This window comes from Protopterus annectens, chromosome 10.part0, assembly GCF_019279795.1.
Source record: "Protopterus annectens isolate FY-2018-M chromosome 10.part0, PAN1.0, whole genome shotgun sequence".
Classification (NCBI taxonomy): Eukaryota; Metazoa; Chordata; order Ceratodontiformes; family Protopteridae; genus Protopterus; species Protopterus annectens.
The window spans coordinates 567,527,700-567,549,217 of record NC_056744.1 but is presented as its reverse complement, the minus strand read 5'-3'; the positions used below and the strand labels follow the sequence as shown (position 1 = coordinate 567,549,217).

The following is a 21,518-nucleotide window of genomic DNA, read 5'->3' as shown; positions in this document are numbered from 1 at the left end:
AAGGAGTGATTGCTTCCAATTAGCAGCAGCAAAAATTTCTTGTCAGAAGTGGGATTCGAACCCACGCCTCCAGAGGAGACTGCGACCTGAACGCAGCGCCTTAGACCGCTCGGCCATCCTGACATAGTTAATAACTGCTTTATTTCCCCAATGTTCAAACTTTTAAGATGAGCACATTGCAAGTTAACAGCTGCTCACCGATGGAAGCTGCCTGACCGTTCTCCTTCACACTATGTTCATGTACAATTAACCCACCCATGGTAGTAAATAAAAAAAATTGTGAATGAAAACAAAAACAGTACTGAAATTACATGATCTGAATTCAGACAGTTAAAGAGTTGAAAGATTTACTGTCTAAACAGCGGACGTTTTAGTAATTAAAACAGCAAAAGTTGAGGCTGCACTGCCCTCTGCTGTGTCAGTGTGCAAAAGCGTACAGCACCTGGTATTCCCAAGCAGTCTTCCACACAAGTAGTAACCAGGCCCAACCCTGCTTAGCTTCCGAGATCAGACAAGATCAGGCATATGCAAGGTGGTATGGCCGTAGACAAAGGGTAAAGATTTTTCTGCTGGCCTTCATAGCTAACTGCTCAGTTGTTATTTTCATATGCACTATTTGTCTAATTATTCTCTCTCTTTCCCGGGTGTGAACCATATTAACAGTTATTTACCTAGTGTCACTAGTGCAAGTGGCATTTATCAGTCATGCAAGACATTCAGTCGCTGCTATCCCTGATGTATGGACTCACAAGTGCAAATGAGAAGTCAGGCACAGCTAAGGAACAAACTGGACAATGAGTAGAAGCAACAGTAGCTTTTATTGCACTTATAATTTTTGACACTGTTCTCCTTTTTTGCTATAATTACTACTGGCTTCAGTCACACACCTCCCCTTCCTCCTCACCTCTAAGCAGACTAGCTTTAGAACTTTGGTCTTATTTGATAACCACACAAGTTAGGGTATACTGAACTTTGGCAGACATATCCTGTGGGTGTCTACATGCATAATTATGAAATGAAAGGGCCAGTCACGACCAGAAGTATAATAAAAAGTGAGCACTGCACCATGATTTGTTTGGAAAAAGCAAACAGATTTGGAAGAGAGACAAAAAACATCACCAGAAAAAGACAATTAGGTAGGAAACTCACAGAAGCATGGCAAAACAGTGCATGCATCTGCTCCTCTAACAGCCTCAGCCTCATATATCCCCAGTTGTGTTACTCCAATATCAATCTTATTATTCTAGCATCAGCTTTAGACTGCTGCTGCACAGACACTGGTAACAAAAAACAGAGGATCACCGAAATACTGAGTTTGTAACAACATACTGAGTACTGGTAACTTAAGATTTTAGGATTATCCAATCACTTCGTTTCAACTTGTAGTACTAGCCTTCACCAGGTGGCCCAACAGGTAAACAGATTTAGTATGTTCCACGGAAACAGACTGTTGGCTATGAAAACAGCATTTAATTCTCCAGCTATTTTTCTCCTCAACTTTTGCAATTTAGTATGGTTCTCTGAAAAGTTTATAGAGATTGTGGACATTGGTCACCCTGTGCACACTGCTTATCTGGACATGGCAAAGGCTTTTGAAATCATTCCTCACACTGGAACTGTTGAAAAAAATAAATATAAACTCCTACATCATTCACTGGATTGCAAACTGCCTGCTTAACAGATCCCAGGTTGTGAAAGCTGCTGGAACACTCTCGGAATGTAAAACTGTAATGGGTGGTCTGCACAGGGAGCCGCTCTAAGCACTCTCCTGCTTGAATCTTATTTTGCCAATATCACAGAAATGTGACTCACCAACTTTGCTAACTGCAAGCTGAGTACTGTTATCCATTCATCCACTAATACCAAACAGCTCTAGCATAATTTAGGCTATCCATATACCTGGTATACTTAAAATAGTCTAAAGTTCAATTAAAAAAGTGCAGAGTAGTGGAGTTTGGCAAAAAAAAAAAAAGTATGTTGTATGTTATAAATGGTACTCTTTCTCAGACAGACTGTCATAAGAGACCTGGCTAAATATATTGACAACTCTCACATTTGATCATGCTTCCACCACAGTCTAGAAATTCTATCGGACTCCGTTAATTACAAAGGGAATATTTTCAAGAGTCAAAATCATCATTTTACCCCATACTCTACCCTTATTCAAGCCCATCATAAGCATATGGCATGTACAAATCCAAGCTCAACTGGAAAGGCCTCAAAGATTTCTAAATAAGAATATTAAGGGTCTCAAATCTTTCAAGTATCCCAAAAGGTTAGCATGACTTTCCTTACACTCAGCAATCTATTGGCTGCTTCAAGGTGACCTGTGTCTAGCTTTTCAAGCGCCAATCCTGTATGAACTCCTTACTACAGACAGTACAGTTCTGTAAACTCTACCCATAACAGTAGATGTCCTTCTCTTCATTGTGGCAGTATTCTTCAATGAAGGGGATATCCTGCCAAAGACAGCCCAACGTCTGACTAGTATACCAAAGCATTTGGATTTTATAGGTGCCGTACATCACATGTATGCTCCCATGTAGGGCATAAAGGTGAACTGCCCAAGAAGGAACAAAATACCCCCAAGGACACACAGAACATGTACATCCAGAAGAAAATTTTCAGAAAGGAAGCAAACTCTGCCTGGAGGGCAACAAAAGACAGGGGGCAAGAACTATACAAGAGGGAGGGAGAGACCAAATACTTCCAATAGTGAAGAGAAGACCATCTACTGTTATGGTAAGATTTTACATAATTGTACTGTGTTCTTCCATATCACTGTTGCAGTATTCTTCATCGAAAAGAGAGTACAAGAGCTAAGATTGGGAGGAGGAAAGTACAGAAGAGTCCTCTACAAACCCATGCAAAATAGCTCTGGCAAAACCTGCCATGGCCCTAAAAACAACATCTAATTTGTAATGCTTACTGAAAATATAGAGGATCAAGTAGCAGCTTCAAGGATGGAATTGGTGTCCAAACCCTTGAAAAAGGCACTAGAAGAGGTGACTGCCCTAGTAGAATGTGCCTTCACAGACAAACATTTTCCATGAAAGGAAATCTCCTTAGAGATCCAGGAGGAGATGATTTGCTTGGAAACCACTAAATACAAAGTCCTGGGATGAAAAGAAAAGTTGCTCAGATTTGCAAATAACCTTAATTTTATCCAAATAATATCTGAGCCATCTATGTAGGTCCAAGGTGTGGAGAACCTTCTCACTTCAGACTGTGGAGAAGGAAAAAAAGAAATTGAATGCACTGATTAAGGGACAACTCATTAACCATCTTGGGCATAAAAAGAAGGATTAGTAAGAAGATACCTTGTCTATGTGAAAAATTAAAAAGGAGGAACAGCCATTACAGCCTGAAGCTCAAACACCTTCTTGGTCGAAGTAAGAGCCAACTGCAGAAGAGTCTTCCAAGTACAAAGTTGCAAAGAAGTTGAACTAGCAGGTTCAAAACAAGCCATAGTCAATTTTTCAAGAACAAAATTAAGGTCCCCAAGCAGGAGGCATAATCTTTCTTGGGAGCCTGATATATTAAGGACGCCTTTTAGAAATGGTTTGACCTCAAACTAAGAGGCCAAGGAGGGTTCAATGGCAGACAAACAGATGTTGACAGGTGAGCTTAAATTTAAGAATATGCCAAGCCAGCATGGAGATCATCATACAAATGAGAAAGAGCCAGAGGAACCCCTCCTAAGAAGGGATCCTGATGGCACGAGAGACACCAAACAAAGTCTTTTCCATTTAAACTTATGTTTTTCTGGAAGCAGGTTTTCTGGCCTCCTACAAAACCCAAAGCACATCTTCAGAAAAGAAGAAATTATAAGGGATCAAAACCCTATCACCCACTGTGTCATTTTAAGAGTGGACATGTGAGGATGGATAAGGGATCTCTTGTCTTATGTGAGAAGATCTACCTAATGAGGTAACTTGCGGTGACTGCCCCTGGCCAGATGAAAAAAGGGGAACCAAGGCTGTCTGGGCCAAAAGGGAGTTACCAAGATTTTGGGAGAGTCCTGCTTGATCTTGTGAAGAATGATTGGCAGCAGAGGAAGGCATACAGAAACACTCCTTCCAAGGAAAAGAAGGGGTGCCCACTTTCCAAGCCAGAGGACTTGGTACTCAAACAGAATAGAGGAAGTTGTCTGTTCAGAGGGGAGGCAAAATGATCTGCCTGAGGAGTACACCATTGATGGATTATGTCCAGAATCAACATCACTTTGAAGCATCCATTCGTGAGCTTGTTTTCTGGACCTGCTCAGTCTGCCACTAGACTGTGCTCTGAAAGAATGCAAACTACCTATTGAGTCACCTGATAACGTATTGCCAGATCTCAAGCCCGAAAAGCTAGTCTGCAAAAATAAGACTTTGTTCCACCCTGCTTGCTGATTGTACATCACATTAGTATTGTCCATGAAGATTTTCAGTGGGATGGGAAGAAAAGCCTGCAAAGCCAGAAACAGTGTCCTCCTCTCTTTTATGTTGATATGGTCTGACCTCTGATGAGGAGACCAGAGACCCTGAACATTTACAGGGCCACAAGAGGGACCTCACCCCAGGTCTGGAGGTGTCTATGAACAATTCTTGAAAAAGAACTGGAGCCTGAAAGGGCAGTCCTGGACTGAAATAAATTAGCCAAAACCACCACTGGAGCTCGAGGTTGAGACATGGGAGAAGAGAAACAGGGAATCCCAGGGGATGACAACGTTGAAGCCACACAAATTTGAGGTACCACTGTAGCTTCCTCACATGGAGCCTGGCAAAAGAAATCATGGGGATGGTGGAGACCATAAAACACAGAACTCTGAGAAATATCCTGGCTGTAATAGAAGAAAGAGGAAGAGACTGAAAGAAGGTGGGTCAATGACAGAAACTTGGGAGCAGGAAGAGAAGCCAACATGGAAATGGTCTGAATCCTACAACCAAGAAAAATATGACCTAGGGAGTGTGTGAGGACTAACTTTGAGAGTGATGGTGAATCTCAGACTTTGTAAAAGACTGGCGAGATGGAGATTTTGTAGGAGACTGCTGGGAGAAAGAGCCTGAATAAATAAGCTGTCCATTAAGGGCAAAATCTGTATCCCTTGAAGCCTGCAGAGGCATTTGATAAATACCCTTGGGGCAATAGAAAGGCCAAAGGGCAAAGCAAAAAACTGAAAATAAGAGAAAGAGAAATGCAAAAAATTCCTGATCAGAGGGTGAATGGGGATATGAAGATAGGCATCTTTGAGACTGAGCGAGTCCTACAACACAAACTGAATGAACAAAAGATTGGACTTGTATATACTAAGTCAAATATGCCATTTTTCAGAATATTCCCCTTTCACTGAGGTATGGCAATCTCGGAGTTGGTTTATATAAGTTCGGGGGGGGCACGCCCCAACTGAAAAAAAGTTTTAAGGAGAACTGCAATTTTCAAAATTCACTCTTCTCCTGTGTTTTCGTATTTTTTTTTTTTTTGATTTTTGGCAGTCAGCATTTCAATAGGGGTAAGCACAATCACAGTAATTCTTTACTTCCAGTGACTCTTTAATGAACCTTGGGGCCATGTTTAAAAGTGCCTTTGCTTCTATGGCAAGGTTCAGCTGGTCTGCTCCTATTTAACTTTCTAACTTTAAAAAAAGTAAACTGCATTCCTAGGTTAAACCATGTACTCCCTTTCATCGTGCTGCTGTTTTCCTCCAATTCCTCGTTCTTACAAGGAACACAAAACCAAATACTAAGATTTCTTCACCCCTCCAATGGTACATAGCATTACTGTAACTATAAGTGGCTAAAGTGGCTACCCATATATTTCTGAATTCTCTGATCTTTAAAACACTACACAACAGATGCAGCTTACTCCTTAGAACTAGGCTGTTCCACAAAGATCAAGCTTCTCACCTCACAGACTACAATACCCTGACTTTAGCTACATCTCTATTTAAGCTTCCTTGTACTGACAAGTTTTTTTAAATGACTGTTCCTGCCCATTGGAATATCTCTGAGAAAATCAGGATCGTCCCCACTGCCTTTAAAATGGGACTGAAATCCCTCTTACGCAACTGCTTTAGAAATGGTAAATCTAGTAGTTTATTTCTTAAATGTCTGTCCTCCTTCACAGGATTTTATAAGTTATGTACTCACCATAACTATTCATCTGTGTTGTCCATTTTCATTCTTCCTCAGTGAATGGGTATCAGATCCGACCTCAGATCAGACTCTGCTGCTTTTCTTTCAGTCTCTCTGGATCTGACTCTTGAGCTCCTTCCCTCACCCATAATGCCCCTTACTACTGTATTATCTCAGATCGAGTTTACTGCCACTATTAACTAAGAATATTGGTTATTAAAAGAAAAAGAGCAGCAGAGGGGCTCAAAAAGTGGTTCTGAACAAAAAAATTTATCAGGCCACCCCCCCCCCCAAAAAAAAGAGAGGGGGCATGAGGGTGGGGAGTTGCGGAAGAATGAAAATGGACAACACAGATACATAGTTGTGATGAGTGCATAACTTTTATACCTGACATTGTCATTTTCATTCATTCCTCAATGAAGGGGACAGAGTCCCTAGCTACGATAACCCCAGGTGGCCCTCCTCATGAAAGGTTATTCCAGAGTACCGCAGAACCAAAAGCAGCCTGTTTCTGGAGATGTGCAACTTATAATGAGCAATTAAAGTGTGAGAATTGGACCAAGTGGCTGCAGCACAAATCATTAATGGAAGCTCTGCCCCAGAAAGCAGCAGATCTGGCCATAGATCTAGCAAAGTGAGGTTTTGGATGTCTTGGCAAAGGTATTAGCCAATCAACACCACATACTACTACACCTCATCTTTAACAACCCATCCCACTAACTATTCCCTCCACCCCACTTCTTTACCACTTAGACTGCTTCACTACTACTCAAACTCAATCTCTGCAAGCATGGTAAATTCCTTACACTCCACCTTCTTTATCACAAGTTTCTCTATATTACTTTGCATTCTAAATCACGGCACATTACCAACACTCCCTGTACTCTATTATACTCAAACACCAACTCTTCTTTTTTTTTTCAATAACCCACTTAGCTTTTGTAACAAAACTTCCTCCCTTTTCAACCATAATTACTTAACACTTTAAAAAAAATCAAAATCCTTCCTTACCAAACAAAAACTAGCAATCCACTCACTACTCAGATATACCAAACACAACTACCCTCCACTGCTCTTAAATCTACTGCTAAAACTGTCCAAAAGCAGAGACATCCATCCTAATCCTGAACCTGTTCTCCCAATAACTACTCTTCCCATCTTCCCCAGCAAAACATCTCCTTACTTATCACATTAAACGCACGGAATATCTGCAATAAAACTACCAAATTTCACGTGTGGCTATCTCAATATTCTCCGGATATAGCAGCCATAACTGAAACCTGGCTTGAACCTCATATTCTGCATACTGAAATTGTTCCTTCAAGTTATAACATTCTAAGAGCCGACAGAACTCATAAAAAAGGTGGACGTGCAGCTTTAATCTACCGTAACCACCTAACAATAACCCCCATCTCAAAATGTATTCCATTCTTCCAGAGTGTAGAGCTTCTTATAGCAACCCTACAAAAACTACCACAAACAACAACTGCAGTGCTATACATCCCACTAGGACAAAACATCCCTATATTAGAATACCTTCTCACCTGGACTACCCAAAATCTAACTAATGAAACTATTATTCTAGGTGACACTAACATTAACTGGAATGACCTAATCTCCAATTCCCCCATACATAGTATCAATCTACACGGGTTCACCCAACTCAATATTAGCCCCACTCAAACAAACAATAACCAGCAAAGTTCAACCTTAGATTGGATCCTAGTCACAGACCCCCATAAATATAAGGATACCAGTAGCCTGCCCAACTTCCTAAGTGATCACTCACCAGTATACACCCATAGAGCTCATACCCATGACAAAAAATCCCACACTTATAAAACATCTACATACTAGCTAATTCCAACCAACATATTTTCAATAATATACTAAAATCTGTCAGCTGGAGCCCTCTAAAAATATTACCTCTGGAAGAGACTAAGCCACTTTAAGAGAGTTTTCTTAGAAACCCTTAACAGTCTAGCACTCATCTGAATCGAGGGTTAGGCAAAATCACACACCCTGGTTATCAAAAGCAACCAAGCATCTGCTACTCTGTACAGACTGTTCCTGGAAGGAATAGCACAAAAATAAAACTGAAACAGCCCATCTCAAATACAAACTACGAAATTTAGCTAAAAAATAAGTAATTGCAGATGGAAAAAAAAAAAAAACTACTTCACTCAGCAATTACTTAACCAAACAATCAACCCCCCCCCCCCCCCAGAAATTCTGGAAATCCATCACCCCACTCCTCAATGCTGGAACCCCCTATAACCCATCCCCAGCCCCATACAAAAATCCAGATGAAACAGCTCATCTCTAACTCCCACTTGATTAACAGTATATTTAGCCTTTTAAATCAATCACATAACACTCTCTCCAGCACCTCTGATAATCTAGACCCATTACATATAGTTCAAACTAACCCCCCTATAACCACTTCTTTCTCTCTTAATACTGTTCCCACCTCATTTGTGCAAAGCTTCTTAAACTCCAACCTTGTTCACTATCTGCAGACAACCTTCCCTCAGGATACCTAAAACTTGCAGCTGATGTTATATCATACCCTGTTAGTATCCTCATTAATAGATCTATCACAGAATCAAATTTTCCCAAACTATGGAAGAAATCCAGCATAACTCCTCTGCACAAAGGTGGCAACACCAATGAAAACTCTAACTACCGACCCATATCTATTCTCTCCCTTCTATCTAAACGTATTCACGCACAACTCATGAAACATCTGATAACCTCCTTACACCAACTCAACACGGCTTTCGCCCAGCACATAGTACCGCCACTGCCCTCCTTTCCTTCACAGACATTGAACAAAGCCCTTGACTCTGGTAATAACTTCAGTACTTCTGTTAGACCTATTAAAAGGTTTTGACACTGTCTCTCACCCCCAGTTACTTCCACAACTATCAACGACTGGATGCTCTCAAGCCACCCTTAAATGGTTTTCAATCTATTTAGCAGGCAGACAGCAAAGTGTTAGATGGCAAGTTAGCATATCTGAATACCTAGTCAATAAAACAGGAGTCCCACAAGGGTCCATTTTAGGGCCTCTGCTCTTCAATATTTTCATAAACTACACACCGCCTCTATTCAAAGCATATTTATCCAGTACACAGATGACTCCACCATCATCACATCCTCTAATAATATCCAACATTACAAACCTTATCACAAGATGCCTTTACATCAATTGAAATTTGACTAACTAAAGCACAACTTCTGCTTAATGCAAAGAAAACTAAGCTTATGCTATTCTCAACTAAGCAAATCTCACAAAATTTCACCATATACTCCAAAGAAAAGACAAAAATAGAAACTCATGCTAAGTTGCTAATGATCACCGTAGACTGCAAATGCTCCTTTGGTTAACACATACTTAGTGAAAAAAAAAAAAAAAGACACTTTAAATTTGGCAGACTATATAGACAACAACTTTACATGGATAAACCCACTGAAAAGCACTTGCCAACAGCCTTTTGCTCCCATCCCTCCTATATGGAGCCCCCATCTTTACCAATCTCTTAAAAACAAACCAAGCATGCTACCACAAAATTGCCAAATTTGCAACTGGTTTACCATATCGTTCACATCACGGTCTAGATTTTAAGGAATTTAACTGGCTAGAGTTGCAACAACACCTCAATTATACCCAACAAACACTATCTCACAAACGAATTTACAAACCAAATAACTGCTCTACCCTTCAGGGCATAGTATAACCCTACTCCGCACTCCATAATCTATGATCTACCAACAAACAACTTGCAACCACTGGAAAGCCTAATAAAAGAGCTGGACATAGCCTCTACTCCTTTGCCATAGTCAGGATTTGGAATGTCCTTCCCCCAGAAATCACCCTCCTAGACTCATTAGATGCATTCAAAATATCGCTAAACAAACATTTCCTCAACAACCACATCTGTCCCTATACTCAAAATGATTGGCCATCATAAATAAACTCAGTTTTTCTTATCCTTCTCTTATCCTCTTTTCTTTGTACCTCCATTCTCCCTCTTTTATATCCCCATTCCCCACTCCCATATCTCTCTCAGCATGCCCACCAATCTACATACTTCTATTCACATCATTCCCTACCTCCTTACAAATATTACACCTTTCCACAGTATATTTCCACCCTTATTCTCATCATGATTAATGTACCACATATAGCTTATATATTGTGTGTTTTATTCATTATTACTGTGTGCACTTTTCATTACTATGCTCGTAGAAACCTTCCAATTTTATGTTGTATTAATTACCTCATTTAATGTATTTTTGTTAAATTTTGCTCTGTATGTTCATTTTCATATCAGATCTGTGGAGCTTTCTCCCCGAGCCGCCACTGAAAATGGCTTCCTGACCCAGTGGACTTTCCTGGTAAACAAATGTCAATCAAAAAATAAATAAATAAATCAATAAACCAACTTTTCAAAGAGTAAACATAAGAAATGCAATCAGATATCCATTTAGCTAAGTTGATTTTAGGTACTGTTTTTTTCCAATTTATGACAGGCAAATGAAACAGAGTTGGTCAGTTGTCTGAAAATCTTTAGTTCTATGGAGATAAAAATGAAGCTGCCTATGTACATCCAAAAGGAGAAGACTGGCAAATTAAAGACTTGCTTGAGGTTTGGTTCAGAAGCTATCTTTGATAGAAAAGATGAATTAGTACGTAAAATAACTATCTTTATGGAAAATCAAATAAGATGGTTTTGAAGAGAGTGCTTGGAGTTCAGAAACTTGCCTGGTGGAAGCAATAGCCACAAGGAAGATTGTTTTCCAAGAAAAAAATTGAGGTCAGATTTAGATGGAATAAGGGGGGCAGGTTTGAACCAAGGTTTGTAGCACAAATGTGAGATCCCAAGGTGGAGTAGGATCTTTAATTGGAGGCCTAACAGAAAGGTGCTTTTAAGGAATGCTTTACATAGTCTGAATGAAGCTAGAGGGGAAGCATAATCTCCAGTGTGACAATTAGAGATGGCTGCTAGCTGAACTCTGATGGTGGAAAATCTAGCACCTCCTTGAAAACTCAAGGTCAGAAAATCCAAAATATTAGTGATGGGAGCAGTAAAGGGGTCTAATTGTCTCTGTTGTGCCCAGAAGACTCTTTTCCATTTACTTCTGTATATCTTCCTGGTTGCAGATTTTTGGGAGGATATTAAAATTTGAAAGACTGGAGAAGATAAATTGGATTGTCTAGCCATCACTGGAATTGGAGAAACCATGTGGTCAACTTGAGGCTTGGAATGTCCAGGTGAGTCATCCCTGAGGGATGAGATACCAGATCTGGACTGGGGTCCAGTATCCAAGGAGGACACGGAAGGGGAGACCACAGGTAGGGAAACCAAATTTGCAAAGGCCAGAAAGGGGCAATGAGGATAACCTTGCTCTTCAATTAGAGTGCTTTCTGAAGAAATTTGGGGATTAGAGTTAGGGGAGGGCAAGCATACAGGGGACCAAAAAGGTAAACATGGACTAGAGCATCATTTGGTGACTCCCTCTGAGGGGGAATTTGGTTGAAAAACCTGCTGCACTTGCTGCTGATGGCCGAGAAGAAAAGATCACAGCAAGGTTGACCCCCATCTGCGAAAGATCCTTTCCACCATTGTATGACTGAGACACCGCTCATGAGGCATAAGAAGAAGTTATGTACCTACCATAACGTTCCATGTTAGTTGTCTTCTTCTCGACTTTTCTTGCTGGATGGGTTCGGAGCCGATCCACGGCTCCGACTCGGCCTATACTATAGCTCAAGAGCTATTTTTACCGGCTCGAGGCAGCCCTATATCCCACAATACCATGCGCTAACTCCCCAGATCTCGTTGACAGCTAACACATAGTATAGTTTTATTGTTACCAAAAAAATTGCCATTATATAAAAAAAATACGGTCTACCTGCTGGTAACACTCATGATACGGGTAACCCTGAATAACTATGTATCATGAAAGAAAAGGACTCTGAGACCTTCAAGTCTGTCCAGGCTAGGGGGCAGGAGGGAGGGACGCAAGAAAGAAGGCGAGAAGAAGACAACTAACATGGAACGTTATAGTAGGTACATAACTTCTTAATGTTAAGTTGTCATTCTCGCCTTCATTCTTGCTGGATGGGACAGCGTCCCTAGCACCTTGTTCCTGGGTGGCTCAACGGAACAGACTCCTGAGTACGGTGGAACCAAAGTCAGCTCTATTTCTGGAGGCTATATCAAGTTTATAATGGGTCATAAAAGTATGTTGAGAAGCCCATGTAGCTGCTGCACAAATGGCATCAAATGGTAACCTTGCTTGAAAGGCTGTTGAGGTTGATAGTGCCCTGGTTGAATGAGCCTTAGGTCTTGAAGGAAGTTGTTTGTGTCTCAACTCGTAGACAAAGGTAATGATGGATGCTAACCATCTGGAAAGAGTTACCTCTGATACTGGAAGTCCTTTTTTTCCTTCAGCATAAGAGAGGAAGAGCTGTTCTGACTTTCTGAATTGTTTTGTCCTGTCTAGATAATACCACAGTTGACTATGAACATCCAAGGAATGTAGTTTCTGTTCAGCCCTGTTTGAATAATTTGGGAAGAAAACAGGCAAGTCAATAGTGTGGTTCAGATTTGATTCAGAAGGAACTTTTGGTAGAAAGCAAATAAGGGGGACGGACAGACAAGGCCTGAAGTTCCGACACCCTTCTGGCAGATGTTATAGCCACCAAAAACAAATTTTTCCAAGAGAGAAGCTTGAGGGAACAAGAAGCTGCAGGATCAAAGGGAGGGAGAATTAATGAAGTTAACACCAAATTTAGATCCCATTGTGGAGGAGGATCCTTAATGGGAGGTCTGAGCAAGAAGATGCCCTTGAGGAAAGCTTTACAGAGTTTATGGGACATAATATTGGTTTCAGAGAGCCCTACATGAAAATTGGCAATGGCCGCTAGTTGTACTCTGATAGTGGCTGACGACAACCCTGAATGAAAAAGCTCCGCCAGAAAATCTAGAACTTTATGAATTGGTGCATTAAAAAGATCTAAGGACCTAGCTTCTGCCCAGAATGAAAAACGCTTCCATTTGCTCGCATAAGTCTTCCTAGTATTGGACTTATGGGAGGCAAGAATGATATCACGGACAGACAGGAAGAGAAATAAAGGGAAGCCTGGCTATGGTTGGAAGTGGAGCAACCAAGCTGTGAGGTTGAGGGACTGAAGAGACTGGTGCAGCTTGCCCGTCAGATGGGTCAAAAGGTCTGGAAATGGTTCCAGATGCCAGGGCTGTTCCAGTAGATAACGGTGCAGGAACGGAAACCATACTTGTCGAGGCCAGTACGGAGCAATGAGGATCATTTTGGATCTCAATGCAGTTGCTTTCTGAATTAACTGCAGAATCAACGGAAAAGGGGGAAAAGCGTATATAAGACCCCGAGGCCAATCGTGGACCAGAGCATCTCTGGGGGGATGGCCTGGTAGAGGGAAGAGTGTGAAGTCGAGGCACTTGCTGTTTTGAGGTGTTGCGAAAAGGTCGCAGCAAGGCTGGCCCCACTTCTGGAAAATTCTCTCTGCTACCGCCTGATTTAGAGACCACTCGTGAGGCATGAGAATTGTCCTGCTCAGTCTGTCCGCTATGACGCTGGACCTCCCGGGGATGTGCTTTGCTATCAGAAACCGTTGAGAGGAGATCGCCCACTGCCAAAGTCTGAGTGCTTCTCGACATAGGGGGTAGGACTTTGTTCCGCCCTGCTTATGTACCACACTACAGACATATTGCCCGTTTGAACTGCTATAGTCCCCGTGGGAAGAGAGTCCTGAAGGGCTTGCAACAATAAAAGCACTGCTCTCATCTCCAGGACATTTATGTGCAGGTGGAATTCTAATTGTTGCCATGTGCCCTGGACAGTCCTGCCCTGATACTGCCCCCCCCACCCGATCAGGGAGGCATCCGTTGTCACCGTGGCAACTGGAGGGGGAAGAACAAAGGGTCTGCTGTGAAGAAGTTGAGGGGAGACCATCCACCAGGAGAGGTGTTTTTTGCAAGTTGGGGTTATCAAAATGTTGCGAGTCACTGGGAGCTGTTGAAAGGACCACTGAGAAAAAAAGCATCCACTGGAGAATTCTCATGTAGAAGCGGGCTAAGGGGAGAAGGAGAATCACCGCTGCCATGAGGTCTAATATGTTTTCAGTACTAACTTGACTTGAATTCTGTTGGACTGAAACAGAAACTGAACATTCCGCCGTATGTCTGTCACTCCCTGAGGTGGCAATGTTGCAGACATTTCTGTGGTGTTTAACACGGCGCCTATGAAGTTTATACATTGACAAGGCGACAAGGAGGATTTTGCGAAATTTATGGAAATACCTAGTTTGTTGCAAATGCGAATGGTGTAATCCCTGGCTATGATAAGATGCTGCTTGGTGGTAGCGGTAATGAGCCAGTCGTCTAAATATGGAAACACCTGGAATCCTTTTTGTCTCAGGTGAGCCGTGACCACTGCCAAACATTTGGTGAACACCCGGGGGGCTGTGGTGAGACCAAAGGGCAGAGCTCTGAAATGGTAATGACTGGCTCCCAGCCGGAAGCGGAGAAACCTCCTGGAGCGCCTGTGTATCTTTACATGATAGTACACGTCCTGAAGGTCTAACGAGCACATCCAGTTGTCTCTGCCCAAGAAGGGCAGAATGGACTGCAGCGTTACCATCCGAAATTTTGTCTTCTGCACAGACTTGTTCAGTCTGCTGAGGTCCAAAATGGGTCTCCAGTCTCCTGTCTTTTCTGGTACCAAAAAGAACTTGGAGTAGATTCCGGATCCTAGCTGGTCTGCTGGGACTGCCTGGATGACTCTTTTTTTCTAACAGCTTTTTTTATCTCTAGCTGTGCCTGACCCCTTTGTCCGGGTGGTACGTCTGGGTGGGGTCTTGGCGGTTGGATCGGAGGGGAAATGAAGGGGATTTTGTAACCCTCGGATATGATCGACTGTACCCATTTGTCTTGAGAGAGGGATTGCCAGGCTTTCGGGTACAGAGATAATCTTCCCCCGACTGCCTCCAAAGGTGGACAGTCAGGCAGCTTCTCAGGGATGCTGAAAGGGTTGGTCAGGGAAGGATTCCCTGGAACCCTGGTTCTGTGGACCCCCTCTGCCCTGGGGCAGCGTCTATTATTGTTCCCCCCTCTGCCTCTGGGGGGAAAGTTCACCACGTGCGGCAGGCGCGACTCCCTGTGGTTTGCGGAACCACATCTTTCCACCCTTCTGACCTTTAGGGTATGGTCTAGATGGTGTGGAAAAGTGGACTCCCACAGCAGAGAGAGTCTTACCATCTTGCTCGCACCTGGTGAGGGTATTCTTCACCTGAGGTCCAAACAACTCTGAACCATCAAAGGGAGTGTTGGTGAAGGACGCCTTGAAGGGATCAGCAAAATTACAGTCTCACATCCAGGTGTGACGTCTTAACGCAACACCTGTGCCTGCGGCCCTAATCGCTCCATCGGCTGCATAAGAGATAAGCCGCATGGAGGAGTTGGCAATGGAATTCAGGGTAGCCAGCTGGGAGTTAATCTTGTCCTGATACCCCGCAGCAGAAGGATCCTGTATGGTTTCAGCCAGTTCTTTGAGCAAATCTCTCTGAAGGCAGGTGAAATGACAAATAGTTCAGTGACCACATGGCAAAGGTCGCTGAAGCAAATGCTCGCTTACCGAACCTGTCCATAGTCCTGGACTCTTTATTAGGAGGATGAACAGGTACAGAAGGATCAGCTAATTCCTTCTTAGTGGCGGCTGCTACCACCATAGCATCTACCGATACACCTTTGGTCAGAAATGGTTTGTCTACCGGAACAGAAATAAATTTAGAAGGCCTCCTAGGGGTAGGTTCCATCGATTCAGGAGCTGCCCATGCCTTTCTGGCCACTACTTCCATCAGTGGGTCGAAAGGAGGGGACACCCAGGAGGTGGAAGGGCGAGACCCAAAAGCGTCAAGGTAAACAGACTCGTCCTCGGAGGGTTTGAGGGTGGACCAATTCCCCCTCTGTTTCAGGATCTCTAGGATGTCTGAAAAGGAGACATCCTCAGAGGGGGAACCCTCCGACTCATCCAAGTCTGTGTCCGAAGTGACAGACTCGGGAGAGTCTACGTGCTTCCTCTTGCACTTTCTTTTCCTAGGGGGTTCCCTGAAGCTTCAGGGTAGGCCTCGGACGAAGAAGAGACACCCAAAGTGGGTACCCTACGCTTTGGATCTCTGCTATCAATTGTCAGAGGATGACCAGAGACCGTAACAGGCACTGTAGAGGGAGGAGCTGAAGGAACCAACCTTGGAGCGGACACCGGATCCAGCACGCTCCTCATCACCTCAAAGGTTCCCCTATCGGGCACAGAAGAAAGTCCTGGCTCTGAGGATACCAGAACCGCTCCCGGCGCTGACAGAGAAGGCTCCGAGAATGATGTCGGGGCAGAACTAACCAGCGCCGACGCTCCGAGAGGGAGAACGGGGTCGGACAAGGGTCCGATGCCACTCGCCCCCTCGGAGCCGACGATGGAGTCCCGGCGCCCGGACCTCTCCACGGACGGCACCAATGAAGAGGTCGGAGCCGACGATGCCGGGGCCGAAGGTGGTAGTATCAGCTCCAACGTGGGTAAGGTCCCGGTTCCGACAAACTCCGGCTCCGAGCTCAACTGAAGTCGGAGGAGGAATCGAAATTGGCACCGAGGGAGCCACAGTCTGGTGAGATGGGCTTTGGAGTATTTGGGCCAGTGCCCGAGACTTGAGGAGTCTACTGACCACCCTCTCAATGTCATGGTCGGACAGCCTGGAAGACCTGGAGGAATGAGTCCTATGACTCCGCTCAGACAGTAAGGGCGATCCTGGAGCCGAACGAATGGACTCTACGGAGGGTGACCTAGAGCGCTTGCGCGCTGTTGTCGGCTCCGATACGGGTTTCGGAGCGGGCAAAGTCTTGCTCGCATCGGATCCGACTGGAGCAGATGTCTGAGCACTTTCGGTTCCGCCAGCCATCGACAAGAATTGGAGCCGAGGGTTTGGCGGGCTTGGACGACTTCCCCGAGCCAGACTTAGACCGGGAGTCATCAGGCTTCAATAAGCCCCTCAAAAATAGCTTATTGCAGCGCTCCTGCAGGACTCTTGGACTAAATCCGTGACAAACGGAACAAGAGTCCTGCAGGTGCAAGGGTCCCAGGCAATAAACGCAAGAAGTGTGACCGTCTGTCAGAGACATCTTCTGACAGCACGAGTCACACTTCTTGAATCCTGAGACTTTAGTGTCTTTGGACATTATAGTGGACACTAACAATCTAACACAGTCAGCACACACAACTCACTCAAACACTCACACAAGGGGAGAAGTTAAAGGGCTGACTAGGAAACACACACACACCCACTCAATAAGGGCAAACTATAGGAATAACTATAGAAAAACTAAAGCCCGAAGGCCCGTTTATCAATTTGACTAAAGGGGGGGGGGCTTAACGAAAACTGTTAATAAACTTTTAAGGGTAGATAATGAACAGATAGGGAAAACTAACCTTAAATTTTAAAAGTCCTCACAAAAAGAAAATAAATTTTTACATTGACCTGAGCCGGTAAAAACGCAACCTCGCAGAGAAGCGGCAAACGAGATCTGGGGAATTAGCGCATGGTATTGTGGGATATAGGGCTGCCTCGAGCCGGTAAAAATAGCTCTCGAGCCATAGTATAGGCAGAGTCGGAGCCGAGGATCGGCTCCGAACCCATCCAGCAAGAATGAAGGCGAGAATGACAACTTAACATGAATTGTTCTGCTGAGATTATCTGCTAGAGGGTTGGATTTCCCCAGTATGCGCATTGCTACTAGAAAGTGGTTGGAAGAGATCGCTCACTGCCAAACTCTCGTTGCTTCTCGGCAAAGGGGGTGGGACCTGGTTCCCCCCATTTGTTGATGTACATACTACTAACATGGTCCATCTGGACAGCAACTGTCCCAAGAAGAAGATAGTTCTGAAGGGCCTGCAATGCTAAAAAGAACTGCTCATCTCCAAGATATTTATATGCAAATTGGTCTCTTCTGAGGACCACTTGCCTTGAACAGTCCATCCCAAGAAATGCCCCCCACCTCAAATAGGAGTCTGATCAGCATGGCCTTTGGGGGAAGAAGGCTAAAGGGACATCCCCCAACAAATATCGTTGGACTGGATCCATTGAAGTAGGGGGTCCTTGTAAACCTGAAAAAGCTTTATAGGATGACTCAATGGTTGTCAAAGAATCGACCATTGTACTGCCACAGTCCACTGGAGAATTTGCATGTGAAAGCGAACAGTGGGTAGTAGAGTAATTAGGCCTTGGGTTCTATGGCTGCAGTGAAGTACCAGTTTTTCCAGAGAAGGATGTGATAAGATCTGACCAACATACTCAGAAAGTATGAATTCTGCTTTGTGGTAGAAAGGTCAACCGAATGATGTGTCCAGGTGAGCTCCTATGAAGTCTAAGACTTGAACTGGCTGAAGATGGGATTTTGGGAGATTGACTGTGATCCCCAGGGACGGACACAGATGGAGTAATCCTCGGTTTCCTTGAGTAGATTCCTGGTTGGAGTGGTAAGAAGAAAGTTGTCCAAATAAGGAAACACTGAATCCATGCAGTCTGCGATGAGCTGCTACCACTGCCATAAGCCTGGTGAATACCCTGGGGGCTGTGATGAGACCAAAGGGCAGGGCTCTGAACTGGTAGTACCTGGCCTCCAACCAAAACAGCAAATACTTCTGACAATGTCTGTGCATTTTGATGGGGTAGTACGCATCTTGGATGTCTATGGAACACAGCCAGTCATCCTTCCGCAAAAGAGGGAGAATGGACTGAACCATGACCATCCAACACTTGGAGATCTTTACAAACTGATTGAGATGACTGAGATCCAGAATTGCTCTCTCGTCCCCTGCTTTCTTTGCCACTAAGAAGATCCTTGAGTAAACTATGAATCCTCTTTGGTCTGGTGGGATCTCTTGGATGACTTGCCCAACACCTTTTGAATTCCCAGGGCTGCTAACACCCACTGATTGGGTGGTACATCTGGAAGATATTTTTTGTTGGACTGGTGGAATCTGTAAAAAGGGAGTAAAATAGCCTTTGGATATGATTCTCTGCATCCAAAAACCTTTTGTGATTGCTGTCCAGGCATCTGGGTGCAAAGACAAGCCCTCCTCCTGACCGACTCCAGAGAAGAACAGTCAGGCAACCTTTCAGGAGCACTGAAAGGGCCTCTCTGAAAGGAATCTGCCTCTGCCACGAAGGTGGCATCTTCCATTATTCCCCCCTCTGCCTCCAAGAGAGATTTCCCCTAGTGACTCCTGAAAAGGACTTTGGGATTTTCAGAATCACATCTTTTTCTCACCATGTTGATTCCTGGAAAAGGATTTTTGCGGGATAGAAAAATGGACTCCCATGGCAGATAAAGTCTTTCCATCTTGTTCACTCTGGGAAAGTGTCTAACAGTGGGCCCAAAGAAAGAAGACCCATCAAATGGAACATTGATGAAAGAAGACTAGAAGTATTCACAAGAAATCACACAAAAGCATCAACGCATATTCCTGATGGCTATACATGAAACCGCAGCCCACAAGGAACCTACAGATGCATGAGAGATTAACCTCATGGATGCATTCGATATGGTATGGATGCTGGCCAGTTGCGAGGAAAAAAAAACTTTTGATCCTCTGCTGACACGGACCCAAGGGTAGACTTAGAGAGTTCCTTAATCAAGTCACTCTGTAATCTATTAAAATGTGTCAAATAATTAAACGACCATAAGGCAAAAGTTGCTGATGCATAGACATGCTTTCCAAACCTGTCCAATGCCCTAGACTCTCTGTTAGCGGGATGGATAGAGGAGCTCTGTATAGCCAGCTCCTTTTTTGTGGGTGCTGCAACAACCATGGCATCTATGGGAATTCCCTTACTCCAAAAGTGTCTGTCCTTGGGTGGAGCTAGGATATTGCCTGGGCAACAAGGGATTATTTCTACAGGACCTGGCTCCTTCCAAACCTGGTGAGAGAGAAGATCAATTAAGTCATCCACCAGTGGGGGGTAACCAAAGACATTGATGGGACAGACCCAAAGGCTTCTAGGAACACTGAAGCCTTCTGGAAAGGGGGTTCAGAGGACCAACCATATTTCTGGTGAAGTATCTCTTGAATGTCTCCAAAAGAGATGTCTTCTGGTAATGACTTGGGGGACCCTTGCTCTTCATTAAAATCAGTGCCTTCAGTAACGGATTCCTAGGGGGAATCGGTCTCATTTTACACAGCCTCTTCCAGGAAGAGATATTGTAAGAGATGGGGAGATCCTGGACTGGAAATGTCTGGAAGCTTATATGGGCTGGCTGTCCTTGTGGAATAGAAAGATGAAGCTCAGGAGCTGGATCCGAAGTAGGAGTTGGTATTTTTGCATCTGAGAACACTCATCTCCACCACTACCAAGGATGAGGAGCCAGGAGAAGCAGAGGCCAACCTCACTGGAGCTGAAACTCTGTGTCATCAAGTCCCGACCCTGCCCAGATCTCTGCTCCCAGGGAGGAGATGTACCCAAGCTGTCCAGCTCAGACATTCCAAGGGGAAGCAATGGCTCCAAAACTCTGAGTCTTGGACATCCCCAGATCCAACACCCACAGTTTGGCTCAGAGACTCGTCCTGTTCAAGCAAGGTTGGCTCTGAATGAGCTGGGATAAGGATGGAGTCAAAGATGAAGCTATCTTTGAATCTGACATCTTGACTCTCTGAGCGGACGGCTCCAAAATAGCTGGTCAGATTGGAGAAGGAAAGACAATGGGATGGGAAACAGGTTGAAGGCTCATGGATCTGATGGGAGACTGAACTGGTAAAACCCCATCTGGATTTGAGCCCCGAGAAATTCCATCATCATCCTGTCCACATCAGCTTTGGAGAGGCTTCGGGAGGACCTGATGGATGAAGTGGAAGGAGAGTGAGACAACCTCCTAGAGGTTTCCTGCAAAAATATGATCTGAGCTGTGGAGAGATCGGCCTCAGAGAAAACTGAGGGATCCGGGGTCAAGGTGACTTCGAACTAGTAGGAGTCGGATCCTGGGAAGTCTGATCCATCCGAACATTTAGGGAGTTTGTCTGGTGGCTATGACATCAGAGCAGGTTTTGGAGACTGAGCAGGACAGCATTTCCTATGCCCCCTGTGCTCTGAAGATAATCTCGTTTTTTGGAGGGGGTTTGAGGTCCTGATGCTGAAGCAGAGGATAAAGGAGCTGAAGCAGGGAAAAGGCCCTTCAGAACAAGTTTATTTCTTCTATCACTGATGGCCCTGGCATTAAACCCTGCAGAAATCTGACAGGGGGATTCCAAGTGACTTAGGCCCAGACAATAAACGCATTCCCTGTGGGCATCAGAATTGGCTATCTTATGCCC

The 21,518-nt window shown here is 44.1% G+C and overlaps 1 non-coding gene and 1 pseudogene across 1 annotated transcript; both read right to left on the bottom strand.

The window, feature by feature from the left end:
- Nucleotides 1-40: 40 nt before the first annotated feature.
- TRNAL-CAG lies at nucleotides 41-123 on the bottom strand. Its single transcript has one exon. It is a non-coding gene; the product is annotated as a tRNA-Leu (tRNA).
- A 307-nt stretch (nucleotides 124-430) lies between these two features.
- Nucleotides 431-549, bottom strand: LOC122814585 (annotated as a pseudogene).
- Between the last annotated feature and the right edge of the window lie 20,969 nt (nucleotides 550-21,518).